The 14,036-nt window shown below is 41.5% G+C and overlaps 1 protein-coding gene across 6 annotated transcripts in view; it reads right to left on the bottom strand.

Moving 5' to 3' along the window:
• DIP2C (disco interacting protein 2 homolog C) overlaps positions 1–14,036 on the bottom strand; it is a 288,797-nt gene that overhangs the window by 243,645 nt on the left and 31,116 nt on the right. For 2 of the 6 annotated variants that reach the window (XM_048952281.1, XM_048952279.1), the window contains exon 1: positions 8,063–8,097. The exons of the other annotated variants lie outside the window; for them this stretch is intronic. The gene's annotated coding sequence lies outside the window, so the exon portion shown is untranslated. Of the gene's footprint in view, positions 1–8,062; positions 8,098–14,036 lie in introns of those variants that run through there. 6 annotated transcript variants of the gene reach the window in all.

The following is a 14,036-nucleotide window of genomic DNA, read 5'->3' on the forward strand; positions in this document are numbered from 1 at the left end:
TAATAAAACTGGAAATCAGGTGTAAACAGATTATAAACAATTCCCTCTGTCGGAAGCAGCTTTACAGATCCTTTTTACAGAACTGTTTCCACAGGCACTGGTTCCTCACACAAAGCCTTGGACTAAGAACAATGCAGCAGGCATTGCACTGCAAGTCAAGCTGCACCATGCACTACATGTTAAGTACTCTCCAGCAGGCAGCAGCTTCTCATCGTGTCACTCCAATTGCGCAGTACAAACAGGCACTATCTGCAGCCTACACTATTGCTTGTCCTTTCTCACCTCTTTACCGCTTTCCAACTCAATGCAATGTTTTGCCATCCTCCATATCACGCAGTTTGTTACTTCCAAAAGCATTGTTTCACTTTGCCACCTGCTACACAATGCAAGCACACAGCTGCTGCTTGGCGGCCTGAGATGGACACTGCAATATCTGCATCAGCCACGCATTCATACTTGAGTTTTCTTCCTACTCTCAATTACTTTAACCTTCCTTCTAAAATAAAGCCAACAACCAACTTACAAGCTCAGAGCCTTTTAATGAAGGAAGAAATAAAAGTCTAATTCACTCACTTGATTAAACTGGATATGATTCACTCTTTGGAATCTTACTGGTGAGACCCGGACAGAATATTTTTATTAATTTAGTTCACATTCACAGAGAACTTGAAGCAAGTCTCCAAAAATCATCCAGTGTGAGTTCTGGAAGCTATTACTTTCTACTTGGAATACATGTTTAACAGGGGATTTTGCTGGTTATGTTCTGCATTTTGCTTTACTTATTTTACCCTCTACTTCCGCAGCACTGAATAGCAAAACAAATTATCAGAGAGAAATGTTACAGTCTTTGTAATCCAACAGTAATGTCAATCCTTGATCAACAAACAAGGAGAGACTTTGCACAGAGCAATCTGCATTTTCAAGTTCAAACGTTCCCTTTTTTATTTGGAATGATTGCTCCTTACACAATTATTTGCTTAGTTGTACCCAAATTTTTGATGGCTTCCTCACACATCGCCGCCAGCACTTCACTTGAAATAAATGGCAACGTTGCCTACGTAAGAAATGCAGGAATTCTCTCCTAAAGCTGGCACACATTACGCACTCAAAATCCATCTGATGTTTTCAGTGATCCAAAAACACCAGCGAGTGTGAATCTCTGGACTCAACCTCCTCTTTTGAAGCAAGACACTACTTATAAAGATATAAAATATCTTTCAGCTCCCCACTGAAGCCTTGTCATCCTCTGGACCTCTCTCTGCTCTTCTCTCACCTCTGACAGTTCAGTCTCATACCTGACATCTCCTCCAGGAAATTGTGTTTGGTGCTTCTTTTCCCTTTTTTCCCAAAACAAGACATTTAATTTTCTCCCCCAAAACTGAGCCTTCTCGTGATTCCTCGTTACATTTTACTACTTAATGCATAGTCCAATTTTACCAGTTGTTCTCCAGCTCATCTCTACCAGCTGACCACAAAGCTCACATAGTGGTCCCTACCTCGCAGTCTGTCCCCATAATAATAACTGAGGTAGCCCAGGATTCTCAACCAGAAAAGAGCACTTCCTCAAGAGCTGGAGTCTGGCACAGGAGGCTGCTGTACTTCGAGCACCTACCTCTAGGTTTGGAGTGAACTGTGGGAGGAAGCTTCCCTCATGCCTTTCCTCTTTGAATTTATGTTCAAAAAGTGAAAGGCCAGAACCAAACGTGTTCTTGAGAAGCCCAGAATTCAAACCCTGGACTGTAAATGAAAGCCTTCATACCATTATATGGGAAAAACCGCCCTGAAGTATCCCTTCGCTTTCCTTGGACAGAGCAGAGTGCCCCACTTTGTCTCCCAGCCCTATTCAGCCCTGTTCAACAGGCACATTCTGAAAGCACTGTTCTCCTTTGCCACACACGAATTCCCGACAGAATAAGCTGTATGTAAGAAAGGAAAAACAAAGAGAAAACTTATACCTGTTTTTCTTTTTTTCTTTTTTTAATGGGTTTTGAAATCACAGCCAGACATCACAGCTTTCAGGCTGAGGTTTACACCTGGATATCCAAGCAGAAGAACAGTCCTAAAATCGCAGAGACAATTGTGCAGCTGGCCACCGTGTGAATGCAGAGAAAGCAAAACACTTGGACCCAAAGTCTGCTCCTCTGAAAACAAATTCTTCAACGTTCCTTTTCAATCTAACCTCTCATTGGCTCCGGCTAGCAGAGTCACCAGCATACCCTGCACCTGCCAGCTCCTCTCCAATTAATGCAGGTCCCACGACATGACTAACAGTGAGCAAGGAAACTGGCCTGAATACTCAACTGCTCACAGCTTTTAGAGAAACGGATAATGGGTAATTTGTAGGAGTTAGTTGTCAAATTATATATTTATTTTCTTGTATGCAAGCTAATAATAGGCTTAAGCTTGTAACTTGCACTTGGAATAACGATTAAAGCAGCAAGCTTCAGCAGCTCCTGTCTGCAGGACTCCCTTTGTTGAACTCCTTCACTCACAGCAAATGCTAGGAGATGTCTTAGGGCTGGACAATATGAATCACTGCTTTTTGGAAATGAGACGGATAATGCACATTGGCTGCATTTCTTTCCTGAGGAGCGAAGATCTGACATAAAGCAAAAGCACGGCTGACCCACAGGAGGTCCCTGACAGCCACTGGTGAAAAACATCCCCTCAAACACATTTGGTGAAGTTACAGCTTTAACTCTGACCAACTCTTGGGCATTTTAGATGATAAACTGAACTCCGGTTTAACTGGTTCACTGTACCTTGTACAAATAATTCCTGAAAACTGCTGAAAACATAATGACCTACTTCATCTTTTCAGTGATCAATACCAGAACTGCACAAAGACAACGCAGATTTATTAAAGAAGTTAATATAGAGCTATTTGTAAGTCTAAAATGGTGGCTTGTCCAGATTCTTCCGAAAAGGAAATTAATATTGAGGGGTGATGCAACAAGCAGAGAGCCAGGGAGATCATAAAAATTCACATTTTTAAAGAAAAATTAAGTAATTTTCACTTCCATAAATCTGTGATTAACAAAGCAAAGTGTGGAACACCCAAACCTGAAATGAAAGAGGCAAAAATTCAATTTCAGACCTAATTAGAGCCTCATCCCCACATTACATTTTTATTGTTGTAACAGGACTTGTGTAGAAAGAATAACCAACAGTGAATACACAGGAAATGTTCCAAGAGATTTTAATACCAAATTAGCTCACACCAAACACTTCCAGCAGCTTAGTGGCCATACAAGAGCTTCTTTTCTGTTTTCAAGGCACTGGGATGGAGCAGCAGAACTGCAATTCTGCCTAAGCAGGATCATCAGATGATGAAGCACTGGTTACTTCACATAAACAAATACATTCATCACCAAAAAAAAAAGAAAAAAAAAAATCAAAATATAAAGTTTAACAAAGAGTGAATCTTATTGTGGAACTAAATCCTCAGCTCTTCCAAAACGCTCTTTGCACTGACTAAAATACTCACTGTGTAACTGTCCAAACTGCTAAAATGGGCAAAGGAGATGGGAATCTAAGTACTCATGTTTTTAACTGTTTTTAGTTCCTGTCACTTCTAGGTGCGTTTTCAGTCTGCAAACAAAAGAATGATTTGTGTCTAAAGAAAAGAGAGCAATAACAAGAAAAACAAATTATGCCTCTTTTCTTTAAAAGGCATTTCAAAACTTTTATATTTAATTCATACATACAACAAATACACTTCAGATCACTGCAACAGTATCCCCACAGAAGAGATTTCTTCTGGCCAAATAAACAGATTAATTATAAGGCTTGGAATAATACACGAAACAAAGTAATAGAATATCATTTTGAATCATTACAGTGAAGTCTTTATTGCAGACTAAGAGGTGAACAAACAGGTATGTGTTTATCTGACAACTGTGCCAAAAAGAAGTTTATGGTTACTGCAGTAAAGAACTGCTAACGCTGGTAACGCTCTGAAAGAGGAGTATAAACTAACTTCATCCTTCAGCCACAGAGGTTACTTGAGAGGCATTAAACACAGGAGAGAAGTGGATGTTTTCAGAAACTTGCTCCACAAAACATGTTCAGTCTATCACACATGGAAGCACACTTAGGACTGCTTGACACCATTATGAATGGAGCAGCTGGCTTATTCTGGATTGCAACATATTTCATTTCTCTCTGAATAAACAAAGCAAGCAAACCAGGTACATCACCAAAACTCTTGACATAAATGGGTGCTTGTCTCTCCTTACTCAAGAGCTCGCTTTCGTCTACCTTGCCATGCATACATTTTGTCCTTGGTATCCCAAAAGGGGCCAATACAGCCACACTGCTTCCATCAAGATTCCTTCCCTTCGCTGAAAAGCACAGGGCTCAGACACCACAGGGCCAGAGAACAGCAGCTCAGTACTCAGAAAGCACAGCTTTGCTCTAAACCTTACACCCCAGAAACACAGCTTGTCCCCTTGGGACAATAGAAAACTGATCTACAGACATCCTTAACCTGCGGTGGAATCTCAAGGACACAAAGCCAAATGGTGCAACCACCATGGAAGATTGGCTCATGCAGAAAATAAAGCAGAACGCCCAAGTGCTCCATCACTTCGCCATATTGTTACAGAAGCCACTGTATTCACATTAGGTGCAGCAATGGACTCTAACAAGGACTACACCAACTCAACACATGCTGACCTCCAACCTGCATTGCTGCTCTCTTCAGGACATACCTACAGTTGCTACAGCTAACACGATTTCACACTGTTTCTAATATCATTTTATTTTCAAAATAACGCATTTCCAATTCATTTCTTTTCCTTCCCATTTCACATGAGATTTGAATTTCTTAGATATAACTGGCTTCTGTGGGCTCACATACTTCATTTGATTCATATATTAAAGCCTGCTCTGCTGTTAAACAGCCATTCCCTTTTAATAAGCTCCACCAAGAACCACAAATATAAAGGCATCAAAATAAAGAGGGCAGGTTTGCATCTAATTTGATGCAGACATCAAACAACAATCAAATACCAATGCTTCAAAAAGTAACACTGAAAGCCACTTTTTTCAAGTCTTAGCTCTTATTTTGCTGCATTTGATTGCTTAGAAACGATGATAAATGAAGCTCTATGAATACAATACCTAGGAAAATGATTGCAGCACAGAACAGGTAATTTGCATTCTATATTTAGCCTGTGTGCATATGCTAGTGCTGACAAGAAGAGCTATTAGAAATGCCTAAAAGCATTTAAACCTGAGCCTGGGCAAAGAACTTCTTCACAGTAAATACCAGATAAAATATTTAAACAGATGAAGTTTCTATTTTGGAGGAGCTTACATCCCAGATTTTTCATCACAGCTTATCACGAGTGCATGACATGTTTCGTCTTAATAGATGGGAATACCTTGAAGCTACCAGCTTCAGAGAAATGTGTAACTGTTTGTTCTGAAGGAACAAGTGGACATGCACTGCTAGATCAGTAGGTTAAAGATACAAGATTGGAACATTCTCTGAAGTGCAGAAGAGAAGCACACTCAGTGACAAAGCAGGAAGAGAGGAGAAAGAGGGGAGAGAGCCAGTGCTGTGGCCTGGACAGAGCTGCTGTGCCGGGCAAAGCTGTGGAGTCCCCGCATCCACAGGACAGATCTTCAGAAGGACCTGATAACAGCCACCCAGCAAACCAATGGAGCCTGCCCTTCCAAGCCATTTGTACAACTAAGCCTAATGTAGTGTTAAGCACACAACGAGAACAATTAGGAGAGGAAAAATAAAAATTCAAATGCTTTTTCCCTTATCTCTTGAGCCTATAATAGTCTCTGATACAACTCACAACCGATAATGCTGTAAGCTGAACTCAGCGCAGAGATGTGGGATGGTGCCATTCCTTCAGTAGATCCTGCAATAAAAACCTCCCAGTGTGCTTTCAACTGAAGCAACCAACAGTCATTGGCATTAGGCAGCCACACCATTCAGAACATCCCACGTCACATCTCCAATTCAGACCTTCTGCCAAAACGTCCTTGCAGCGTAGGTGTAAGAAGACAAAAATGTAACCTTTTATTTTTAAAAAGAAAAGATGAAACAAGGAAAATGACTTAAACTGAGGAAGTCAGTTCATCAGATTTGTAGAAAAAAGAATAAAGTACAACAGAATCAACTTTCCACAGATATCAATTCCACTTCATAAAACATTTTTTTTTAGCAGATCTGCTCTTCCTATCTGCCTTCAGGTCTGCTACCAGCTGTGGCATCTAAAACTAATGAAATGATGGAGGGAAATGTTGTCACTTAACTACTTTTTATGGCAGGAACAATATGCAGAATGGAACACAAGGCTGACTGTATCCTCTCACAGAGGTCCCAAGGAGCCTGCAACCCTTTACCAATATGGTATGAGTGGCCCTTTGGTACTGCCTGGCAAATGCACTGCAGCAGTCCTGGCCTGACCATGCTTCTGTCAGTGACCTTGCCACAAAGGGTTCAGCTGGGGTTCCTTGCCTGCTAACACACACACATGCCAGAGCTGACAACGCAAGGACCTGTTCTACACCAGCAGAGCCAGCTCTCTGAGGGCAAGAGGTAGAAATACTTAAATGTGTGTTGATGGTGTCAGATTTAGACTGACTGAAACCACTGTAGTGCACTCACAGGAGATGGAAAGCAACAACTGAATCACCATGGTTCCACTCAACATAATCATTTGGATTAGACAATTCCAACACTGCACTGTTGGAGTTTGGATTTCTGCTAATTGGAAAGGTTTATTACAGTTACATGCATCATGATACACATCCTAATAACCTAACAAAGAAAAATTCTCAATTTTATGTTGAGTTTTGCTTCAGCCATTCTAGTTTCACTTAGAGAACCTGATGTAAATCTATCAGCATCTACAAAGTATGGACACGAATCTCCCTTTTCTGAAAGGCAAAGCTTGAATTCAATGTTTCTGTAAAGAGCTTCTTATTCCACCATGAACCTGCTGCCACTAACTTCCAAAGGCAGCACAAATACTTTGTCAATGAACTAGTTACCGGATCTACTTCATCACAGTATCTGAGAAAAGTAGTCATTCAGGAAACTTCTACTTGTGATGTTACACTGAGCTAGTGAATGGGAAAAAAATGCCACAAACCAAACAAGCCCAACTTCTGAAGGAAGCCTACATCTCAGACAGGAATTAAGAACACGTCTGTGAAGGCTCTCTATCCACGATCTGTTCCAAGAAAGTAATCTATTTATGAAATATGCAAATCCCATTTACACTCTACATTCACCAAGGATGCCATCTTCAGAAACAAATGGGAGTAGCTTCAGAACAGTTAAGCAGCAGAAATGCAAGAGCTTGTTCCACCTGTATGTAACGATCTCCTTAGAGGCCCTAAGGCGCAGGGTGTTTTGTCATTCTGAAGCTGTAAGCAGAAGCAGTGTACATTTGCCATGGGAAAAATAAAATCAAGAAATAAAAAAGTTTGCACCTTGTCTGCCATGACTAATTAAGGTAACAAACTAAAGGAATTTTCACACACCACTGAGCCAAGGATCTTTTACAGAATAATCTCTGAAAACTTTTATTTGGAATCGTTACAGAATTGTATTATCCATTCAGAAAGTCTGGAACGTGCAATGGTCATGGCTCCAATGCCTGCTATTAAATAATGGACTTCAGGAGTTATTCCTAACTACTACATCTCATGCGACAAGGAAACTCCCCGTTCATTTCTGAATCACGTGGGCAGAGCCATTGAGTCCCATCCTTTGGTATGGTTTGTGCTAAACAAAGTGCATAGAATGGTGCACATGACAGCCTCTTAGTGATGTTAAGGAAAAAAAAGATTATATACCTAAGTCGTTATTACAGTCTCCAGTTTACAGGAAAGCAAAGGTCATTTCAGTTGCACAGTTCAGCATGGTAAAACAGTCCTAACACCTCTATTATTAGCTACACACACTTACTTGGCTTGGAGAATTTCCACTCTGTATAGTCAATGAATATAAAGACGTTATAACTATAAAATAAACAAGAGAGTTACGCAAAGCAGATTATAATGACAAAAAGAGAATAGATAGAAAGCTTACCCGCATCCTGGGCTCACTGCAAACCTCCAGAGGAGGGATCTCCAGAAGGGATCCTTTCCCCCTGGCAGTCAGCCCTTAAATGGCCCTAGGAGAGGCGCAGCCAGGCTCCAGCCCTTCCTGCAGCACAGCTGAATTGCCCTCACCTGTGAGCCTCAGTGCTCACCTCAGGTGATCAATCAGAGGTTTGGCCGTGACTCAGCAGTTCCCAGACTCACTCTGATCAGCGACACTCAGACTGCTGTGCACAGATGGTGCTGCAGGACATCCCCAGGACCACATCAGTCCTGAGGGTGCCATCCCAGCATCACCACAACCTAATGCATTTTTTCTCTTTAAATATTTACTCTCAGGGAAAAAGAGGAGGGATTGCAATTTCACATATTAGTAATTGCAGCACCACTGAGCTTCTGACACTGAAATTCTGCGTACACACTATCATTGCTATACCTATCTGGAAAACAACCATACATTCTCAAACTTTCTCCTCCTTTTTTTTCATAACAGTTAAAATACTCATGGAGTTCTAAAACTCTTTACTTAGCATATTCTGAAAGACATGAATTCAAGATCCAATCTTATGTTTTAAGGAAGATATTTTTAGAAATAGAAAACCAGAATTGCAGAGTAAGCTAATTCATTGCTGCCATGTACTGAAAAAGATAATAAAAGGATGCAAACCGCTCAGCAAAGCTATGCTCTCGGTTCTAGCATCCCTACCCTGTCTTTATGGCACTTTGGGAGTATTTACTCCAGTCTGCACTAAGTAGATTGGGAATCATCATGCCACAGACCAGAACTCCAGCACCATCAAGGCAGTGCAAACTGGGAGTCTGGATAAAGGGAAGGACAAGAGCTATGGAGAATCACCACCTGCAGCATTTACTGTACTCTGTCAAACAGCCAAACCAAAGGTCTGTTGGAAGTTAAGCGCTGCAGGCAACTCAAGAAAGGATGTAAGGCTTGGACTGCATGGGACTGAAATGTTGCATCCCCCTGACTGCAGAAATCAGCTCTGAGGAGGTGGGATTTCAGATACACTGCTTTGTTTAAACAAGAGTCAATGCTATTTATTATTTAATCAATAAAGAATGCTGTCAGTGGGGTAAGATAAAACAGGTAAGGCATATACAGAATTTCCGAATTCCCACTTAAGGCCACATGTACAGCTGTGTTGCACATGGAGGTAGATAGCTCAGGTTGTGCATTCAGTCGCAGGGCTCAAACACCTACAGAAGACATCCCATTGCTGTCATGCCCACAGGCTTTGGGAAGTTTCTTTTGATGCTCATAAGGCTATTTCCACCAGCAAAGTCAGCAGCAGAGAGTACTCGAAGGATATATACAGGAAACAATGCTACAGTGACTGGGCCAGCTAAAGGAAAGTGCCCAATTTTTAACAGGATACAATATTTTGCAGAACTCTACAAGGTACCAGATTTTTGTTCTGTTCAAACTCAAATATCTGTTACATTCCTTGTAATCACACACTAGAGTCATTTGTTTGCTTGACTGCACAAACAGCAAAGCTGTTAACCAAATTAAGAAGTTGTAAAACAGCATAAAAAGCAATGCAGAGAGTGTGAGAAGAGAGCCGTTTTTACCCATTCTGAATTGCAAACGCATCCTGCTTATTTTACCACAAACAAAATTTAGCTTGAAAACTGAACATTATTTATGGATTGATTTCTTGTTCTATTCAGAAAAGTTACTCGTTTTGAATAAACTGGATGTTCTTTTGCTGTCACTGGGCATAGCTAAAAGAGCTATGGGGCAGTAGCCCAAAGGCACTAGTCACTCAAACTACACATTAGCTTCACCAAAGGAGTTAAGCTTCAGCAGTAGTCCACAATGACACCACAGATGATCCTATGGCCACAAAGATGAGGCAATCAGGAATTGCAATACTTCTAAACATAAGGCAGAATATTCCTATGGCAAGCTTAAAATTAACTAAAACGGGATCAGTTTCAGATTTGTGGAGATCAGTCTCTTAGGAAAACAAAGCATGCTGTATCACCTGCTTCTTTGCAAAAGCACCATGTGTCCAAAGAAGGAAAATGGAGCATAGACTTGAAGAAGGCTTCCTCTGTAGTAACGTGTAAAATGCAATTCCTAGAGCTTTCCTTCTGTCAGATAAGAAGTCCTTATTAAATACTATCAACAATGCTATTATTAAAGAATAAGCTGGTCTTTCAGTAGCAGTCTGAAAATAAAGTCAGTCCTGTACACTGCAAAACCCATCCTTGTTAGAGAGACTTGTTACAATGGTACACAAATTTCTAGCATCTGAGAGTTACACTCATGACCACAATACACATCGCTTCAGTTTTTATTTAAACCTCTTTGCCAGAACAGATTTATTTCCTAGCTAACACCAATTAACCCAGTTAAACAGAATTAAGCCATTATTTGGGGTGGGAGGAAATAAAGAGAAAATAAAACACCCTAAAGCGTTTTCTTCTAGGATGAAGTCTTCCAAAGTGAAAACGCACCAGAGCATGACAGAATCAGAGGGAAGGAGGCCAAAACATTAGCCATGGCATGCTGATTTAGAAAGACAGGTTATGATAATTGCTTTTATACAGACCACTGTGACACAACGCTATTTGAGATTAATGAGTAGAGATTAGATTTGACAATATCAGTTTCACCTGTTGCCCTGCTCTGGCTCAAATGCACATTTAGAGTAAGCAGTCTTAAAATACAGCAAGTACCAAGGGGACAAAAAGGCCCTTGGAGATCCAGAACAGACAAAACAAGACACAGATGGAAAATTGATCTTCTGTCTTCAGTCAAACCGATGAAGGACAGAAATTGACTTCCTGCAAGTCATTAATTAAACTTCCCAAGCAAAAATTAATCCTTCATGTGTGGCTATCACGCTATCTTTCATTATGCAGAGGGCTGAAATCACGCTGCTCTGGCCCACCTCACCTCATTTCCCGCACCCTGGGAAAGGCAGCAGTGACGTGCTGCCCACATCAGCCTAAGCCATTAACAGTGGCACCAGCTATTGCTGCTATTCTTACTTCTGCATTAATTCCTCTGAGACACAAGGTCTAGCTTCCTTAAAAGCAGCCATTCACTAAGGAAATACGGACAAAGCAAAACGGACTTCACTCACAAGGTAAATACAAATGAAGCAAATCCAACAAATTTGGACCTTGAATGAAGTAACAGAAGGAGCTTTGAGGAATCCCAGTGCAATAGACGGCTCTCAAGGATTCTTTCCAGCAGCAGGTGTTGCCAATGCAGGGAAATACCTTCCACAGCTTGCAAACACCACAGCAAAGGCAGCTGGGACTGATGGAGCAAGCAGTGATGGTTCCACAGAGCCTCACCGCAGCCTTGTGCCTGAGCAGAGCCTTGGCTGGTGGTCACAAAGCCTTTCCCCAGCAAGAGGCTCAAAGCCAGGACATGTACACCATTGTGAAGGGCAGGTCACCAGCAAAAGCCCATGGATAAGTCTCAAGAAAATAACCAAATTCTTCAGAGGAGAAAATCAAAACCTGTCTGTCCTACAGTACATATGAAAATACTTCTAAGTCCCACACAAAACACTGGTTTGAAACAACAGTCATGGAAGCAGGTTTGTTAAAGGAACCACTCTACACAGTCTTACCATTGGGAAAGCTGGTTGTTACCATCCTGCCCTTCATTACATTTGTCATTACCACCTACTGAGTCACACGCTTGCATGGGCATAAGAGAGACAAGTTGGTATTACAATTCCAGTAAAAGAATCCTCCCCATGGAAATTTCCAAATGACTACGAGTTTACAGGCCCTGTATTTCAGAAAGACCAAAATACCTGAGAGTAGGTTTTCACATTCCCCTTTTGTCCGTACAAAGCTTCACATATGCACCCTACAAATGATGGCATGCCTACCATTCATGGTTGCAGACACAGTTCTCTTCTGCTGGCACAAGCAGGCTGTACGTAGCCACCTTTTCTGTGCATTAGTGTAAAATAAGAGAGTAAGAACATCTCCCCAACACTAGAAAACAGAGTGCAATGGAGGAAGAATTGAATTGACCAATTACCTCAATATGTGGTTTTAATTACCGCTAACTCATGGCAGTCTGTTCACTTCAGCTTTCAGATGTGACCTGAAATATCCATACCCTATGTGCCTGCTCTGGACAAAAATGTTAGCCTAGGGCTTTTTGGAAAAAGAACAGATTCCTGCCTCGTTGTCATTGGCTGCTGCAGTCCTGAGGCAGAGGAAAATGACAGGCGTGCAGGTGGGGAATTAGGATGGAAATTGTCATAAGAATGCAAATATTGCTCTAGATCATTTTAATATTAGAAAAAAAAAAAAAAAAAAGAATAAAATCCAATGACTTTTTCTCCCACTTATTCCTATCAAAAACCACCTGCCTAGCTGGTGAACAGGAGTCTGCATGCCACGCTGGTAAAAATCTGCATCAGCAAAGACGACCCACTGTTACCACTACTGAAACGTACTACCCAGTGCCTCACTGTGCCCACATCCACTCTTAGGTGTCCAGAAACGGATGTCATTTTTTCCACTTGGAAGAATTCAATTGCACCCCTTTGCTTCATATGCACTTCCATATCCGACACCATGTTGTCAGACTCCCCCTCTGCTGCCACCTGTCACATGGCAACATGTTGCAAGTAGTGGAATACTAGTTGGAAGGTTCAACCTCTACCGCCATTGCACCAACATCTACCTCTGATGTTGTGGGCCATTATAAAATAGGAGGCATTACTTTCACAGCAGCCCTCATAGAAAGGGAAAAAAGAACAAAAAAAAATAGAAAAGAAAAAGGAAAGAAAGAAAAAATAAAGAATGGAAAAGAAAAGGAAGAAAAAAAGAAAGAATGAAAGAGAGAGAGAGAAAAAGAGGGACATCGCCCTGGAGAAGCCAAAAAGGCCAGTTTGAGATGAAACAGATCAAGTGACTGTGCTACCATTTAAAACACAATCTGAAAAGCAAACAAAGGAGCAAACCATAGATTGCAGAATTGAAAACGGATTTGGGGATAAATCCCTTTGTTTAACGAATCACTCAACTCCAGTCTGGTTGGCTCTTTGTAGGGCTTCCCAAGAGGACTGATCTTTCTGTGCCCAGCTCCTTCTGTGCAGTGACCACAACCCAGCCCTAAAGGTCTGAGCAGACTCCAAAGAATTTTTATGGGAAGTGGCAGCTTCAAAATTACATTTCATGGCATCTGCTTACTTCATATGTAACAAACAATTAGCAACAACTCCATGCTTGTAAGAATAGCAATTCTGAAGCACCAGGTTCAAATCCTAAGCGTGAGAAATATCACGCTCTTGTTTTCGAACGTGAATTAAGTATGTCAAGTTACTGGTAAGCCTTTGCTGTAGTTTACAGTCAAAACAGAGCATGGAACCAGACAGTGCATCTGAAATCTTTTCATCTTTACCAAGTTGTAATTTCCCATCATTAATCATCTGCCCCAAATATAATCCAGCCATTTACATCTGCAGACACCTGAATCCCTCATCATCACTCAAACCCAAGGATGAGAGCTCCTCTCATAAGCCACAGCACTGAGGATTAGGACAGGTGCAAAGTAAGCCCATTACTTAAAGAAGGAAAGAAAAATCACTTTGAATTACCAGCTTTAGCTGCAGAAATAGATGTGCTTGCAGCCTGGTTACAGCAGGCTTGACCCCGCGGTGCTTTGGCCTGCAGAGTTGAGGGGCAGCCATTAGCATCATCAGGAGGGGCTCAGCCCCCACCAGGGGCCGCGGCTGACAAAACCATCCCAGGTCTGCCCGCCCAGCAATGTTAGCTCCATGGAGATCAACCTCCAGCTCAGTTCTGAAAGCCAACTCCATTTCCCTCGCAGTGGGAGAAGGATTTCTGCACTACTTCATTTGAACTGGTTAGTCATGCACCGAGAAATAACACTGGAAAAGGTGGGGGGTAGAAAAAGGGTACAAACAGCCGTAAGCAGTTCTAAATAAGCAGCAGTT

Source organism: Lagopus muta, chromosome 7 (assembly GCF_023343835.1).
Source record: "Lagopus muta isolate bLagMut1 chromosome 7, bLagMut1 primary, whole genome shotgun sequence".
Classification (NCBI taxonomy): Eukaryota; Metazoa; Chordata; class Aves; order Galliformes; family Phasianidae; genus Lagopus; species Lagopus muta.